The following is an 18,378-nucleotide window of genomic DNA, read 5'->3' on the forward strand; positions in this document are numbered from 1 at the left end:
GGTCGTTATAGTCTTTTCGGCACTTTTACCTTTTTCAAGCATTGACTGGCGCATTTTGACTTGAAATTGACTTCTAGGTAAGCGAACCTCTTTTGGAAATCTGTCAATGTTGAGAGGTCCGGATGGTTGTTTATGACTTGTGTGTATATTTGGTTCGGTTTCCAATGTACTTGCATGCATTTTGGGACTTGGGTTGGAAATTAGAACTAAGGCGTCGAGGGTTGACTCGGTCAACGAGGCCTCCGTTGAAAATTCCGAGGCCACGAGCACGTTCGTAGCATATCTTTGTGTGGGTCTGTGTGTATGGTTTGTGAGCAGATGGCCATGGGAATGGCTTGGGATCTCGATTGAAGGCTTAGAAAAATCGGAGGGGTTCTGGTACCTGGTGCCCGCTATGGCGGTACCAGTGCCGTCCCAGCGGCACCGCTGTTGCGGTGTGTTGGCCGCTGGGGCGGCCATGTGTATTATTGACCAGACCGCCACGGCGGCCTTAAGGGTGTTATAGTGGCCCCGTTACCGTCGTGGCAGTGACGGGCCAGGTATTTTTATTAAGTGTGATTTAAATAAGCCCTTAGACCCTCATTATTTCCCATTTCGAAATTAGAGCTTGGGGAATAGTTCTTGGGGATATTTTGGAGACATTCTTAGAGGTAAATCTAACCTATTCCTTTACTCTTCCTTAATCACAATCATCCTAGATTTCCCCCTCCCTTTAATAATCTCTTAGTGACGAAAGTTGAAAGAGGATTTTGATGAACTTTCCCTTAGGCTCATGTATGAGGAAATCGATGATGTTTATGTTAGATTTTGACTAAACTAAGCTTATTAATCATATATCTCCCACTTCTAGTGTTGAAATTCAGAATCAAAGACTTAAGGTTTATACCTAATTTGGGGGGTTTTGCTCGGAATCAGAAATTAGGCTAATCTTTGAGTTAAATCAACAATTAGTGGTTGTGTTATGATCACCTAGTACTTAATTTGGCATTTTGCTTTTGAATTTCCCGTTTTGCCTTTGTGAGCCCGTTTCTCCAATTTCTAGGGCTAGAATTGACCTAATTGGAATAGTAGCAATATTAGTATTATTCTTTATGATTTCTAATCTAGAATTCGATTATGCTTAGACTACTTTGGTTCTGAGGTTCAGCGGAAAGACAAGGCAAAGGAGTGAGTTGTTGGTGCTGCGGTTCGGCCATCGTCACACCCCGACTTTACTAGGGTGTGATGGGCACCCGACCCCATATTCGGAGCTGAGCGAACCCGCTGACTCACCTTACATAGATAATCCTTTGAACCTCTAAATCAGGTATATATAATAAAGCTTACTGAAGTATTTTCCCTTTTTTTTTGCTACTCTTAAATCAAATAAAATCTGTAGCTGTGTAAAACTTATATCATAATACAAACTGACACATCGGCTGATGGAGCCGCTGATAGACTGACTCCCGATACCCACGACTCTGTCTGCAAAGTCTCTAACATCGACTCAGAAATTCTAGCACACAAGCTCTGACTCGGCAGCACTCCCAGGACCAAGTGGGATCTACCAACTTCACTGGAACCCCTTCTATACTAGCTTCTGCTCGTCTGGGTGTACCTGCGCGGCACGAAACGCAACCCCCGAAGAAGAGGGGTCAGTACGAGCAATGTACTGAGTATGTAAGGCATAAATAGAAACATAGTAAGAGATGAATATATGAATATTAACTGTATGGAAGCATAGAACATATCATAAGGTAAAGGAATAACCTGTATATGTGAATATCATAAGATAAGGGAATAACCTGTACATGTGAGTGCCTCTGAGGGCGGATGCCATGCATGCTTATCTTTCCTTTGAAAGGCATTTCTTGTTCATATATGTATGAAAATAGAACATGTCATGTTGCCGAGGCGTCGGCAGCCGATCCATTTAACCATAATTATTTATATATATCCCGCGTCCGGGCACCCCGCATCCGGGATGATATCATGTCAAATACGGATACATGTACCGTGTGTATATCCCAGCGTCTATAGCGCTCTGCCCTTTTTCCCATCTTCCCCATATACATATATATACTTATATCATATCATAACATGCAGGAGAGCCCAAAGAAAAACTACAACTCTATCAGAGTGACGTAAGGTCGGTAACCTCCGATTATATTATGGAATCATCATGGTCGTCACGTCTCACCTTGAAGGAACAATTATATAAGATGAGACTAATGGCAAATAACATAGGATAAGATCATAAATTTCATAAGACGTTGAATCATATGCTTTAAAGTTTTTGGAAGAAAATAGAATTGTTATCAAGGAGTAAAGTTGAGAATCAAGAAATAACTCAATATTCCCATTTTCGTATCGAACCCATAACTTAGGATTTTCCAACATGGAACCATTCTTAACATACTCATCATAGACGTTTTCTCATATCTGGCATTATCATTGTCATTATAAGAATCATATTCGTCGTTCTAGTCATAAAAGCTTTCAACTTCTTAAAACTTGGTTTTTGGAAAAATATGGGTATTTTGGAAAACAGTTTGTAAACTATTAGGGAAAGACTTATACCTTAGTGTTATAGGCTTATAACTTTTGAAGATAAGGAAACTATGGAAACATTCGTAAACTTGCGACATAGAGATCATGCCAAGGAAGAAAAGGGTCGAGCCTTAACCTACCTGTGCCGCGCCTTACTAGCTACGCCTATTCGTCCAACTTGTTTGTCTACATTCAAGAAGATTGACATAATCATTAGACTCATCATCATACACTTGTCTTAACCCTTCAAATGAATTCATTTATAATCTGCCGAAATTTCGGCAGCATCTCCCCTGTAAATACACCATCCCCGAGATTCTAGCTCGGCTAATTTTAATCAACAACAATCCGGGAATTCAACCCGGTCAAACCAACAACAATACCAACAATTATTCCAACAATATCAACATCACAACACTATTATTCATACCAATATATTTCATAAACATCCCACACAATGTTTTTCAACATACAACAACAATATGCACTTCCTTTCGTCCCAATCGAGTAGTATAATCTCGTCAACAAACTAAAAACATTATATACCATCTGTACATATATAAATCAGTCCATACACACGGCCACAACATGTTCAAACAGCCCATAAACACAATAACTTCAACACAACACTTTATGACCCTTCTTCATAACTATTTTCGTTTTTAAAGCTTGCTAGACCTTAAAATAAACTAAACACAAAAGATGGGTTGAATAGAATACCTTATACTTGAAGAAACTCAGCCACATAAATTTTCTCCAACGCCACACTTGAGTAGAAGGAAGAACAATCACCTTTCATGGACTAGTTTGGCGTAATTTTGCCAAATTCTTGATTTATTGGATAATAATATTTGGGAGAGGTTTTGAGAGGATTCTAGGACTTTTGAAAGGTTAATTTGCTGAAAATAACAGATTTATGGGGTATTTATAGGCCCCCTAGGTCGGTTTCACCGACCTCCCAACGTGGGGCCCGCGGTTTCTCTTCTTTTTTTGGCAGCTTAAGGTCTCTCTCTTAAAATGGCCATAACTTTTGATTCCGACATCGTGTGAGGGTCCACAACCTACCGTTGGAAAGATAATTCAATTATCTACAACTTTTATTTCTGGGGGTTTTCCAAATTCCAAACGTATAATGCCGTTTTTTCCCCTCCAAGTCAGGTCATCCGAAAACGTTTTCTTAAATCGTCCTTTTGGAGGGCTTACACTCATTTTTGGCTTATGGGTCCTTCTTAGGACTTGCTCAACTTCACATGTACTACCTATATATCTCTCTATATGTCTTTAATAAAATCTCGATGGGTGGGCCCCACCTTGGCTTATGGTTAAGAGGGCTGTCCTCGAGTGATCACGTTAACCGATTTACTTCCTACGCTCTCCAAATGCCATATATATACATTCTCATACTCAGATAATATAATCTTTATCCCTGATCCTTGTGTGAAATTCCCGTTTTGCCCCTGGCCTTCCGCATTGTTTCCATGAACCATTTTGCGAATTCCTCTTTTTACCCTTAGCCTTTCCCGATATTTCCATACTACTCATATTCATAACCAACTTATACATTAAAATAATTTTGGGAGATGGTCATTCCCTTAGCTTTGCCACGACTACCTTGAAATATCCGAACGTATAAAATACGGGATATAACAGCCATCCAGGTAGGTTATGGCTTACTCATAGTGTGGCTTCGTATAGCGAAGCACATATTTAGATTATATTGGCGGAGACAGCATGTGAACCTTCGGGTATGAAGTTAGGTTGGATATTGCCTTAGGTTGGGCCCTGTTGTGTGTTGGGACTGGCCACCCCGTTGTATTATATTTGATTGTTCTATTGTGTTGGCTTGCAGCCATGAGTTGTTAATAGATATTGGATTTTGTTATCGTCTTGATTACGATATTTTTGGCATACCTATTGTTGGTATTTGTGATTTATATATATTGTTAGCATACCCACCGTTGGTAATGTTGATTCGGACATACTGTTGGTGTACCCATTGTTGGTATTTGTGGTTCAGTTATATTATTGGTATACCCACTGTTGGTTCTTGTGATTCGGTTATATTATTGGCATACCCACTGTTTATATTTGTGCTTCGGATATATTGTGGTTACCCATTATTGATACTTGTGATATTGGACATGATTATTGATGTTGATCCATGCATTGCATGCATTCTCATTTTTGTGATACACTACTGCATGGCCGATATCCGGGGTTCATCCCGAAATCATTGTTAAGTGAAACTGATACTTGATAAAACTGTTTTATTTGAGTGATGTGAGGTGGCCGATATCCGATGTTCATTCCGGAATCGTTGATTGTGTGAAATAGATACTTGATGAAACTCTTTTACTTGAGTGATGTGAGAGGTCGATGTCCGATGATCAATTCCAAAACTGTTGTTGCATGGTCGATATCCGATGTTAGTTCGGGAATCATTGTTAGTGCATGGACTCCGCGGGTCCCCCAGGGCGGGTCCGGTCCTCCCCCCCCCCCCCCCCCCCCCCTCCCCGGGCAAAGATTTGGGGTTCGGTCTGTCTATTGGGTAAAGATCCGGGACGGGTGGCACTTAGACTTCGCGAGTCACGCTGGGTTGTGCTATCGAGGTTTCGATATTTCTGTTCGGGGTATATGTGTACACCGCATTTGTATGGCATTGAATTTCATTCATACCATCATTGCATTGCATTATGACTTGATTGGGATGTTTCGTGTTGTATTGTGATGTTGGATTGGATCGGATATATAAAGATTTGTCACATTTGGGGATTAGATACTTTATATAGGTGATGAAGAATATTTGGTTTTGTTTGTAGTTGACTTATACTTGTTGATTTATTTGCTTATCTACTTTATTATCTGAATTGTGTTAGATATGCTTAGTCGGCCGATGATGCCTACCAGTATTGTTGTTTGTACTGACCTGCACTTGCTGCATTCTTTTATGAATGTAGAGTATCAGGTCGGATCCACTTCCGTGACGCTTGGTTGATCGCCGTTTCTGCTTTCTCTTGAGTTTCCAGGGTGAGCATGGCCATCCTCTGCCTTGAAGACTTTCTATCTTAACGTCCTATTCTATTCAGAGACATAGACACTTTATGTATTAGTATTCCAGATTGTATTATTTCCTTTTAGATGCTCTTGTGTTATTCGGACTAGACCCTGGGGATGTTTATCGTCATTTCGCACTATTCTGCTACTTATATATATATATATATATATATATATATATATATATATATATATATATTGAGACGTACGTATTTATTCCATTCCGTGGCATAATTTCATTCTTTTATGTATTTATTCAATGTTGGGTTGAGGGTTCGCTTACCGAGGTGGGAAGGTAAGTGCCCACAAGACCTAGGCAAAACAGGACGTGACAACCATTGACGCGCTTCCTGAGGTCTTTAGATTTTATTTGGGTGACGTTGTGGGAAAATTATCTTTAAGAGAAAAGAGAGTTGACTCAACATTGACTTTTAGGTAAACGGACCTTTTTCGAAATTCGTCGATTCCGAGAGATCCGGATGGTCATTTAGAACTTATGTGCATATCTGGTTTGGTTCCCAATGCAATCAGGTGCATTTTGGGACTTGGGTTAGAAAGTTTGAATATGAGGTATCGGGGGTTGATTCGATCAACGAGACTTTCATTGGGAATTCTGAGGCTACGACTGTGTTCGTAGCGTGTTTTTGTGCATGTTTGTGTATATGGTTTATAAGTGGATGGCCTCAGGTATTAAACAAGATTTCGGATTGAGATAATTTTTGGGGGAAATCTAGTGCTGGTGTCTGCTTTGCCGGCACCCTTACCGCCTCAGCGGTACCGCCATGGAGGTGGGATAGGCCGCCACAGCGGCCAAAGGCATTGAGGGCCGACCGTCATGGCGGTCTGAGAGACCGTCAAAGCGGGACCGCTGTAGCAGTCCTGTTGCCGCAAAAACAGTATTGGGCCTGGTTATTTCATTAATTGTGTATGAAAAGCCCTTAGCCCCGTTATCTGCCGCCAGAGGTTCGGCGGGCCAGAGCAGATCAGTTTTTGAATCTCAGACAAGGGAATATGAGTGCCCGCGAGTATAGTCTTCATTTTAATTCGTTGGCTAGGTATGCCCCAGCCATGGTAGCAGATATGGGAGACCGCGTACATCGACTTGTGAGTGGTTTGGGGCCACATTTTCTTAAGGAATGCTTGACGGCCTCACTTCAGGAGGGGATGGACATTTCTCGTATTCAAGCACACGCTCAGAATTTGGAAGAACAACGACAGCTGCAAGAGGGTGAGCGCGATTATGATAGAGGTGACAGTAAGAGGGCCAGATCTTCAGGAACTATTAGTGAGTTTAGAGGAGGACAGGAGCCGCAGTATTCCAGGCAGCTACGCCAGCCAGCGACTAGTGCGCATTCCCGATTTGTAAGTAAGAGATTTGATCCCTCTATCCATTTCGAACCGAGCCAGAGTTCCAAAAGCTTAGGTATACAAAATAAAGGTGACTCGAGCCATATGAGGCCACCCGCACCACGATGCACTCAGTGTGGTAGACTACATTGGGGACCATGCCGATTAGGTTTAGATGTTTGCTATGCTTGCGGCCAGACAGGCCATATTATGCGCCAGTGTCCATCCCGAGGTAGTAGGGATATGGCCCGGCCTACCGGATCAGTAATGGGTTCATCATTATCGATACACCCTCCGGGACAAGGGTCGCAGGTACCAGTAGGTCGTGCTAGAAGCACAGGAAGAGTATCTAGTTCAAGCTGGCCTCGGAACCGTGATTATACATTAGCCAAGCAATAGGATCATGAGCCTTTCTCTAATGCCGTAACAGGTATAGCATCAATGTCTTCCCATGGTGTATATATGTAGTGTTCGATTCAGATTCCATTTTGTTATATATATTATTTCTATATTTTCGATTGTACTGGGGTAAAGTGAAGCCTACGTTAAAGGTAGATATTGATAGCATAAGATAATGGGGCAATTAAAAGGCAATAGAGAGCTATGAAGAAATATAATAAGGAAATACAAGAAGAAGTATGAGTAAGTGAGCTAAACGGGCGAAAGGACTAGTAGTGGATGGAAAGGTATGGAAACATTGACAAGCACGATGATATAGACATAAATGGAAGAAGAACTCAGGGTAAGAAGTTTTAGAGATGTTATAAGTAAAGTCGGGAAGAGAGACGAGGAGTAAGGCATAACCAAAGACTCCATAAAGGACGTGGTGAATCTCAATATCCCCATTAACTTGCGGATCGGGAATCATTAGTCATAAAAGACAGAGGTGTGCAAAGGCAGAAAAGAAGGCATCGGAATTGGATCTAACCTTTATAAGTATTCCGATTGAATACAAGAGTGTAACTAGCAAAAAGATAGATAAGTCAGACCGTACAATGACGGAACCCCGGCCTTAAGAAGATAGTGATGGGCGGTAGATAATTATCGAAAACGATGGGTACTCGAAGACTATTGGCGTATAAGGACCTCCTTAATAAGGGGGGAAGAACATATTAGACCTAAAAGGACTTATGATGTTTTCAAGATCCGGAAGAAGAAATTTATTAGCTCGAGGCGTATTGGCATATCAGGAAGGTACCAGAAAGAAGCAGAAACAAATTGACAATAAGTGAAGCCATGAGACAAGCATAGGAAGGAAGTATGGAGGACACCTTAAGAGATTGCTTCACGCCGACATGAGCTACAATATTTCTAGATCATGATTTGAATCCCTCGCATCGAGTAGAATTGTGTCGTACCTAAGTATGCAGTGGTACGCCTATAAGGGTAATAAAAAGAGGAAGAAATATCTCCAAGCCAAGTTCACAAGGATGACAGAGAGGATGATGGATCCAAACATGACAACAAAAAAAGGATTTTAGTACCGAAGGGATAAACGCAAGAAAGGCACGAGAAAAAGAGAAATACTTACGGGCCAATAAATAGTTATGGCACGATAAGTCAAGACTACAATAGTGGAGACAAAATGAGAGTGAGATGCTAGTTAATTTTCAACCATGTACATGAGGACAAGGAAGTGAAAGAAGATGACTAAAGGCAATAAAAAAAAGGTTAAGGGAAGATGAGAAGATATTGAATCAAGTTATAGTCTAAGCAAACAGTAATTGGGCTCTGAGGGAAGAATAACGGTTCTAAGGAATCAAAGATGGTGTTGTGGGTTAGCAATACTGCAACATTCGAGGACGAATGTTTCTAAGGGGGGGAAGGATGTTACACCCCAGAAGATTTCGCGTTACCAAGACTGTCGACGGCTTAGTATGAGCTCAAGGGAGAGCAAAGTTATACAATGATTAGGGATGAAGATTATATTATCTGAGTATAAGAATATATATATGACATTTGGAGATCGTATGGAGTAAATCATTTAACAAGTTACTTGATGATAACCCTCATAACCATAAATTAAGGTGGGGCCCACATGTCGGGATTTTATAAAGGACATGTGAAGAGATATATGAGTAGAACATGTGAAGTTGAGAAAGTCCTAAGAAGGACCCTTAAGCCAAATATGGGCATAAGCCCTCCAAAAGGATGATTTAAAGATACGTTTTCGGATGACCTAACTTGGAGGGGCCAAAACGCTATTATAAGTTTGGAATTTGGAAAAACACAAAGAATAAAAGTTGTAGATAATTGAAATATATTTCCAACCGTAGGTCGTGGGCCCTCACACCATATCGGGATCAAATCTTATGGCCATTTTAAGAGCAAGACCCTAAACTGCCAAAAAGGGCTCCGCGGGCCCCACATGAGGAGGTCGGTGAAACCGACCTAGGAGGGGTATAAATACCCCATTAACCTCATTTGTTCAGCAAAGCAACATTCTAAAAGGTCCTAGAAAATTCTCCACACCTCCCCCAAACATTATAGTCCGATAAATCAAGAATTTAACAAGATTACGCCAAACTAGTCCATGACAGGCGATTGTTCTTGCTTCTACTTAAGTTTGGCGTTGGAGAAATTTGATGTGGCTGAGTTTCTTCAATTATAAGGTATGTTATTCATCCCATCTCTTATGTTGAGTTTATTTGAAGGTCTAGCAAGCCTTAAAAATGAAAATAGTTATGGAGGAAAGGTCATAAAGTGTTGTGTTGTAGTTGTTGTGTTTATGGGCTATTTTGAACATGTTGTGGTCGTGTGGATGGAATTATTTATGCGTATAAAAATGGTATCTAACATTGTTGGTGTGTTGATGATATTATACTCCTTGATTGGGATGGAAGAAAGTGTATGTTGTTGTTGTATGTTGAAAAACATCGTGAGGGATGTTTATGGAATATATTGGTATGGATAATAGTGTTGTTGATGTTGGTATTGTTGTTGTTGTTGATTGGTTGCTGAATTGTAATTCTGGGCTAGGCATATAAACAGGGGAGATGCTGTCGAAATTTCAGCAGATTATAAATGAATTTATTTGAAGGACTAAGACAAGCGTATAACGATGAGTCTAATGATTGTGTAAATCCTCTTAAATGTAGACTTGCGAGCTTGGAAAAATAAGCGTAGCTAGTAGGAGGTGCAACAGGTATGTTAAGGCTCGTCCCTTTCTTTCAAAGGCATGATTCCTATGTTATGATTCCATAAATGTTTCCGTAATAGCCTTGTTTTCAAAAGCTCGAAGTTCATGACTCTTAAAGCCTCTTATGACGTTAAATGGAATATGTTCTATGATGATTGTGACGATGATTATGATTCTATTCTTTGAAATTCCGAAGCTATGATTTGAGCGTTTTATGTGATTGTTGAGTCATTCCATGAATCCCTAAACCGTACTTATTGTTGATGGTCTCACCTCATGTTACTCGTTCCTTCGAGGTGAGATATAGCGATGATAACTATTCCATTTCCAGTGCTACCTAAGTTCATGATTCTCGAGACTCCCGTGACATCGTCGATTTCATCTCGCGATGGTTGATCTTTTAAGGAATGATATAGTGACAATGGTAAAGCTAATGATGATGTTGGTTTCATTTATGTATTTGTATGTATGTATGTATGTATGTATGCATGCATTGCATCCCACTGATCAGTTGGGCATAACACCGAGTCCCGAAAGGGCCGGGTACGGATAACACCGAGTCCCGAAAGGGTCGGGTACGGATAACGCCGAGTCCTGAAAGGGCCGGGTACGGATAACACCGAGTCCCGAAAGGGCCGAGTACGGATAACACCGAGTCCCGAAAGGGCCGGGTACGGATATGATGGACGTATGTATAATAAGTGTATGTGAATGTATATGTGTATATGTTGTATATGGATGTGTATGACATGTTCTTCCTATAGACGAGTAGTTTACATGATAGAGACCTTAAGAGGAGTACGAGGTACAATCGTTTACTTTATCTTATGTCACTTTCACTCTGATATCATTTTACTATTCATGCCTTACATACTCAGTACATTGTTCGTACTGACGTCCCTTCTTGTGGACGCTGCGTTCATGCCCGCAGGTGCAAGTAGACGAGACGAGGATCTTTCGCAGTAGGCTACTTCCAGGTACCAGTTTTGATTGGTAAGGCGTGACTGGCACCCGGCACCTTACAGGAACCAAGCGAACCAACTTATCACTTACACCGTTCGTGTCTCCAATGGAAACAATAGGATCAAGAGGCTTAATACGGACATAATATCATGCATAAGTAAATGTACAATAGACCTATGATGCCAACATTACTACTGTCACACTAGGACTGAGCTATCCACAGAAACTGTCTGCAAAGCCTCTATGAACACGACTTAAGTATACAAGTCGGGACAGGGCCCCCGACATACCCTGGAAAAAATCATACATACATATATATATATATATATATATATCTGGACTCGGCGGTGCTCCAGGAAGAAGTGGAGCTCACCAATCAAAACTGGTACCTGGAAGTAACCTACTGCGAAAGATCCTCGTCTCGTCTACTTGCACCTGCGGGCATGAACGCGGCGTCCACAAGAAGGGACGTCAGTACGAACAATGTACTGAGTATGTAAGGCATGAATAGTAAAATGATATCAGAGTGAAAGTGACATAAGATAAAGTAAATGATTGTACCTCGTACTCCTCTTAAGGTCTCTATCATGTAAACTACTCGTCTATAGGAAGAACATGTCATACACATCCATATACAACATATACACATATACATTCACATACACTTATTATACATACGTCCATCATATCCGTACCCGGCCTTTTCAGGACTCGGTGTTATCCGTACCCGGCCCTTTCAGGACTCGGTGTTATCCGTACCCGGCTCTTTCGGGACTCGGTGTTATTCGTACCCGGCCCTTTCGAGACTCGGTGTTATCCGTACCCGGCCCTTTCAGGACTCAGTGTTATCCGTACTTGGCCCTTTCGGGACTTGGTGTTATCCGTACCCGGCCCTTTCGGGACTCGGTGTTATCCGTACCCGGCCCTTTCGGGACTCGGTGCTATCCGTACCCGGCCCTTCCGGGATTCGGTCTTATGCCCAACTGATCAGTGGGATGCAATGCATACATACATACATACATACATACATACATACATACATACATACATACATACAAATACATAAATGAAACCAACATCATCATTAGCTTTACCATTGTCACTATATCATTCCTTAAAAGATCAACCATCGCGAGATGAAATCGACGATGTCACGGGAGTCTCGAGAATCATGAACTTAGGTAGCACTGGAAATGGAATAGTTATCATCGCTATATCTCACCTCGAAGGAACGAGTAACATGAGGTGAGACCATCAACAATAAGTACGGTTGAGGGATTCATGGAATGACTCAACAATCACATAAAACGCTCAAATCATAGCTTCGGAATTTCAAAGAAGAGAATCATCATCATCGTCACAATCATCATAGAACATATTCCATTTAACGTCATAAAAGGCTTTAAGAGTCATGAACTTCGAGCTTTTGAAAACAAGGCTATTACGGAAACATTTATGGAATCATAACATAGGAATCATGCCTTTGAAAGAAAGGGACGAGCCTTAACATACATGTTCCACCTCCTACTAGCTACGCCTATTTTTCCAAGCTCTCAAGTCTACATTTAAGAGGATTTACACAATCATTAGACTCATCGTTATACGCTTATCTTAGTCCTTCAAATAAATTCATTTATAATCTGTCGAAATTTCGGCAGCATCTCCCCTGTTTATATGCCTAGCCCATAATTACAATTCAGCAACCAATCAACAACAACAACAATACCAACATCAACAACACTATTATCCATACCAATATATTCCATAAACATCCCTCACGATGTTTTTCAACATACAACAACAACATACACTTTCTTCCATCCCAATCAAGGAGTATAATATCATCAACACACCAACAATGTTAGATACCATTTTTATACGCATAAATCAGTCCATCCACACGGCCACAACATGTTCAAAACAGCCCATAAACACAACAACTACAACACAACACTTTATGACCTTTCCTCCATAACTATTTTCATTTTTAAGGCTTGCTAGGCCTTCAAATAAACTCAACATAAGAGATGGGATGAATAACATACCTTATACCTGAAGAAACTCAGCCACATCAAATTTCTCCAACGCCAAACTTAAGTAGAAGCAAGAACAATCGCCTTTCACGGACTAGTTTGGCGTAATCTTGTTAAATTCTTGATTTATCGGACTATAATGTTTGGGGGAGGTGTGGAGAATTTTCTAGGACCTTTTGGAATGTTACTTTGCTGAACAAATGAGGTTAATGGGGTATTTATACCCCTCCTAGGTCGGTTTCACCGACCTCCTCATGTGGGGCCCGCGGAGCTCTTTTTGGCAGCTTAGGGTCTTGCTATTAAAATTTCCATAAGATTTGATCCCGATATGGTGTGAGGTCCCACGACCTACGGTTGGAAAGATCTTTCAATTATATACAACTTTTATTCTTTGTGTTTTTCCAAATTCCAAACTTATAATAGCATTGTGGCCCCTCCAAGTCAGGTCATCCGAAAACGTATCTTTAAATCATCCTTTTGGAGGGCTTATGCCCATATTTGGCTTAAGGGTTCTTCTTAGGACTTGCTCAACTTCACATGTACTACTCATATATCTCTTCACATGTCCTTTATAAAATCCCTTCATATGGGCCCCACCTTAATTTATGGTTACGAGGGCTATCATCAAGTAACTTGTTAACTGATTTACTCCATACGATCTCCAAATGTCATATATATTCTTATACTCAGATAATATAATCTTCATCCCTAATCCTTGTATAACTTTGCTCTCCCTTGAGCTCATACTAAGCCGTCGACAGTCTTGGTAACACGAAATTTTCCGGGGTGTAACAGGAAGCAATCTAGGATATTCTTGGTGGTAAGCTCTTCTAATCCCTTTACTATTCCATTGTACTTAATCACCTTAGAATCCATTTATCTTGATATTTCATTAAGTGATTGAAGATTAAAAGTAGGTTTAATGAGCTATTCTTCTAGGCTTCTAAACCATGATTTGTTGGTTGGTTAGCTTCTTTAAGCATTGAATTGATGATTAGAATCCTTTATTTCATAACTTCTTCCTAATTAGTGGCTAATTTATAGAATTGGAAGTTAGGATTTATACCCAAATTTGTGGGTTTTGCCTAGAATCCAAAATTGAGTGAATTGTTGATTATTCTAGCTTGCTATCGTTGGGAATTGATCACCTAGAGTCTTAATTCTTATTGGGACCTTTAGATTTCTAATTTCACCCTTCTAGTTCGTAAACCCTATTCTATAGGTTGGGGATTCAGGTCTTGAATAGAAGTAGGGTTCGTTTGATGTTCTTCTTGATTCTAATTCCATGATTTTAATATGCTTAGATTTTCTTGATCTCGAGGCTCAAAGGAAAGGAAAGGCTAAAGTCTAATTGTTGGTGATATTGCTGTTCGACCTTCCATGTAGGTTACGGTTTACCCTATGATGAGACTTCATTTTGCGAAGCATATATTTAGATGATATTGTCAGAGAAAGCATGTAAACCTTTCGAGTATGAAGTTGGGTTGGATATTGTCTTAGGTTGGGCCTTGTTGTGTGATTGGGGTTAGCCACCCCGTTGTGTTGTGACTTATCTTGTTCTATTGTTATTGGATTGAAGCCACATGGAAATGGTAGATATTGGAGACTATTGATATATCTTGATCATGATATGGAAGTATCTTACTTTTTGACGTTGGATAGTGTTCTATTATGGCTTATTTTATAGCCTTTTCATGATATTGTTGGTGTGCCCATGCGTGGTACTTGTGATATTGATTTGATTATTGACATTGAACTCATAAATTGCACGCATTCTCATCCTTCGTGATATACTGTTGATACATTGATGATACTTAAGGAAACACTGTGATGAGCTGGGCTCAGTTGGATGAGAGTGACGTGAGGACCGATATCCGATGGTTGTCTCGGAATCGAGATTGTGCGTAGAGATTGTAGAGGTTTTTGCCGGAATCGTGAGGTAGCGGTTGCCGAGGTTGTTGCCGAAGCCGGAGGTACATGGACTTTGCGGGTCCCCCATGGGTTGAGCTACCAAGATGTGATGTTCCATCGTCAGAGTACATGTGTACACAGCATTGCATTGCATTCACATTTCATACATTATTGCATTACATTTCTCTATGGCTTCTATGGTAATATTCTTGTAATGTGTTGTGATATACGGATTCGGACTGAGTAGTCGAGACTTTACATAATTGGGTTTAGATGCTAAACATAGGTGATAACGTGTATTTGGATTTTAGCTCGTGTCTGACTTATACCTTGTTGATTTACCTGCTTATCTTACTTTATTGACTTGATATGTGTTAGCTAAACTTAGTCGGCCTGTGATACCTACCAGTACTTGTTATTGTACTGACCTGCACTTGCTGCATTCTTTTATGAATGTAGAGTTCTAGATAGGATCGACCTCTATTTCTCGTGGCTGATAGCAAATCGACAGTTGCAACTTAGAGTCTTACAGGGTGAGCACGGGGATGTCCGCCGCCTTGGAGATTCTTCCTTAATCTATGTCTTATTTCATATTCCGAGACATATTCATAATTTTGATGTATCATCTTACTTTCAAACTTATAGTATCTAGTTAGAGGCTCTTGTATGGTTAGACCAGACTCTGGGTGAATTTGATGTATTTTCTTACTTCCGCACATTCCTATATGATTATCGCCAGACTTACGTGATTCTTATCTCTTCCGCTTGTTATTTTTCTATTTATGACTTTACAATTGTTGGGATAAAGGTTCGCCTACTGAGGTGGGAAAGTATCAATGTGAACCAGTTTTTTAAAGAGTTCACAGATTAACCCCAGGTCTAGGACAACCATTTCATGTAAGGCATGCTTATATTGAGCAATCTACGTGGTTCAATGATGAAGTGGGAGGTTGAGGGTGCATCTATAACAAAGCAGCACCTCCACAGACTCAAAGGTATGCCATGACACCTCTTATTTTTTAAAGGAAGATGTTATGGGCCAAGTAGTACTTGGTCCTTCTTCTGTCCTTTCCATAAGGTGTCTTTAAAAAGGCTCCCCATGTCATGGGGGTTCTTAGCTTTCCTATCCACACACATCGTCCTCATATCCCTTCATTAATCCAATTCAAATAATCTAAGGGAAAGGATAACTTAAGTTTAGGACCAGCCCCACTTAAATTTCTCTAAGGCAGATTTCTTTGGCCCAGTTTAGTTAACATTCTAGTTCTCAATGCATGTTAAAGCAATACCAGGACACAGTCTCAATAGATACATGACTTTTTCAACTTCCAACCATCAGAACAAATTAAACTCCCTAATAGATTAAAACAGGACCAGGATATAACACATTTCCCTTTGAAATACCATTCTGAACCTCTATTTTATCTGTGGTCAACATATATTTAAGCATTTGAATAACAGTTTTACTAAAATGACATAGGCAGTTTATTCAAAACAATTTAGACAAGCTTAAAGACTTCTTATCATAAAATTTATCCTATGATTCAAATCATCCAGGATTGACAAGGATATATACAGAGTTGGGGGAAGGAACAGGTTCAAACACAGATTCACAATATCTATACTTCTTAACCTTTAGCCTCAAATTAATCACATCAATTTATTTATCAAATAAACAGATTCATTGGAGACCATGCCTTTATTTTGTTATCTTTTAAACCCCTTTGAAGACTAAATGCTGCAACTTTGATGAAACAGTATAGCATCAATATCAAGCAACCAACTCATTTAAAGTTACTATGATCATTTTAAAGTGACCGAAGGATTATAGTGTTCTGAGTCAAAAAGTCAAACCAAATGGGATATCCCTAGGATCTGTACAACTTGTTTTAATAGCTAGAACCAAATTTGAGCTTTTAAAAAAGTCCACCCTTCATTTTCAGTTTAACCAAGGTCCTTTAGGATTTGTATATGGATTAAGTTACAAGAAAACAAGATCTGATGACATAGGCAAAACCAAAGTGAAGTCATTAACATTCACCCATTCAGGACAAATGAACTAAAGAAAGAACCTGGGCACTCTAGATTACAAGCAACCATGTCAATCCTCATTCTTTAAACTACTAGTCATTTCACTCATAGTTGATAAGACATATATGTAATCCTAGTTTTAGTTTAAACTAGTTTAAGCTAGGGGATATCATAGCCTAATGATCCTATGTTTACTAGTTAAAGAACCATTTTAAACCATTTTTTAACCACCACAATGAATGAACACTCACATCTTTCATTTCTTAGTTTCTAAACTCAAGTAATTAGCCTTTAGTTATTCAAGTTCCCTCCATTTAAGGTGATTAATCATTCATGAACTGATTCCACTAATCATAATCACACCTAGTTTAGACCAAACATCCAGATCCATATTCAAACAAATATACCTAAATGTGCCAAAGAGAACAACTAGGGATACAATTAGAGTACTTAAACAAAATAAGCCATTATTAGCATAATGCTAAATTAAGCAAAACATAACTTAACTAAACAAAACACCATACAAAACAGCAATCCAAACAAAACAAGAATACTTCCATAACTGCATTTAGACTAAGCAAAAATAAAATAAGCAACAAGATAGGAATATACCTTTTGTGTACAAGAATGGACTTGGAGCCTCTTTTTTGCATCCCAAGATAAAATTAAGCCACACAAGACAATAAACAAATTAAAACTTTAAACTGAAAACTCAACCTAGAGGCTAAGTTAAAATTTGAACTAAGAATCCCAAATTTCAAGTGTGAAAACTCAAAATCAAGTTTCTTGTGCATTTTTCGTGTGTATATTGTGAGAAATAGGGTTCTAATTATAGAACCCCAAAATACTTAGAAGCCCTAAATCCACCGATGAGGGACTTCTAAAATTTATGGAAATTTCACCTTGATTCAACAATCTGCGGCTACGATTAAAGCTAAACAACAAATAAACGACCGGATTTTGACCAACTCGGATCAATCCAGTTGGCTCTAGCCGAACCAATAGAATGAGTGAATTCAAAATGAACCAAGACAAATCCCATAATGGAAGAAAGTGGAAGTTATACCGATTTTGGGGTGACATAAGGTGAAAAAAGGGTGGTACTGCATGAAACATTAAATGCTTTGCTAAAATAGGCTATACAGAGCCTGAACGATGCTGGAGCCTCTGCGCCTATGCCATTTTTGGCAACGAGATGATGAAGGAGAGAGAAAGGAGCGAAGGGTGGTGCTAGGGTTAGTGAAACCCTAGCCGTGATGGTGTCCAGCCCCTTTAAGGGTTAGTTTGGTTGAAGTTGTGTGTTTATATAGCAAGTTGCTCTTGGGTAGGGTCAGCCTAATTTGGGCTGGACCCAGCAGACCAAATAAATGA

General features: G+C 39.8%; 1 long non-coding RNA gene across 1 annotated transcript; it reads right to left on the bottom strand.

Moving 5' to 3' along the window:
- Positions 1–1,134: 1,134 nt before the first annotated feature.
- On the bottom strand, positions 1,135–18,275 carry LOC132622459 (uncharacterized). The gene is made up of 4 exons (XR_009575907.1): positions 18,074–18,275; positions 17,620–17,649; positions 2,670–2,715; positions 1,135–1,597 (listed from the first exon to the last, which is right to left on the bottom strand). It is a non-coding gene; the product is annotated as an uncharacterized LOC132622459 (long non-coding RNA).
- Positions 18,276–18,378: the final 103 nt, after the last annotated feature.

The sequence above is a fragment of the Lycium barbarum genome, chromosome 12, assembly GCF_019175385.1.
Source record: "Lycium barbarum isolate Lr01 chromosome 12, ASM1917538v2, whole genome shotgun sequence".
In the NCBI taxonomy this organism is placed as follows: domain Eukaryota; kingdom Viridiplantae; phylum Streptophyta; class Magnoliopsida; order Solanales; family Solanaceae; genus Lycium; species Lycium barbarum.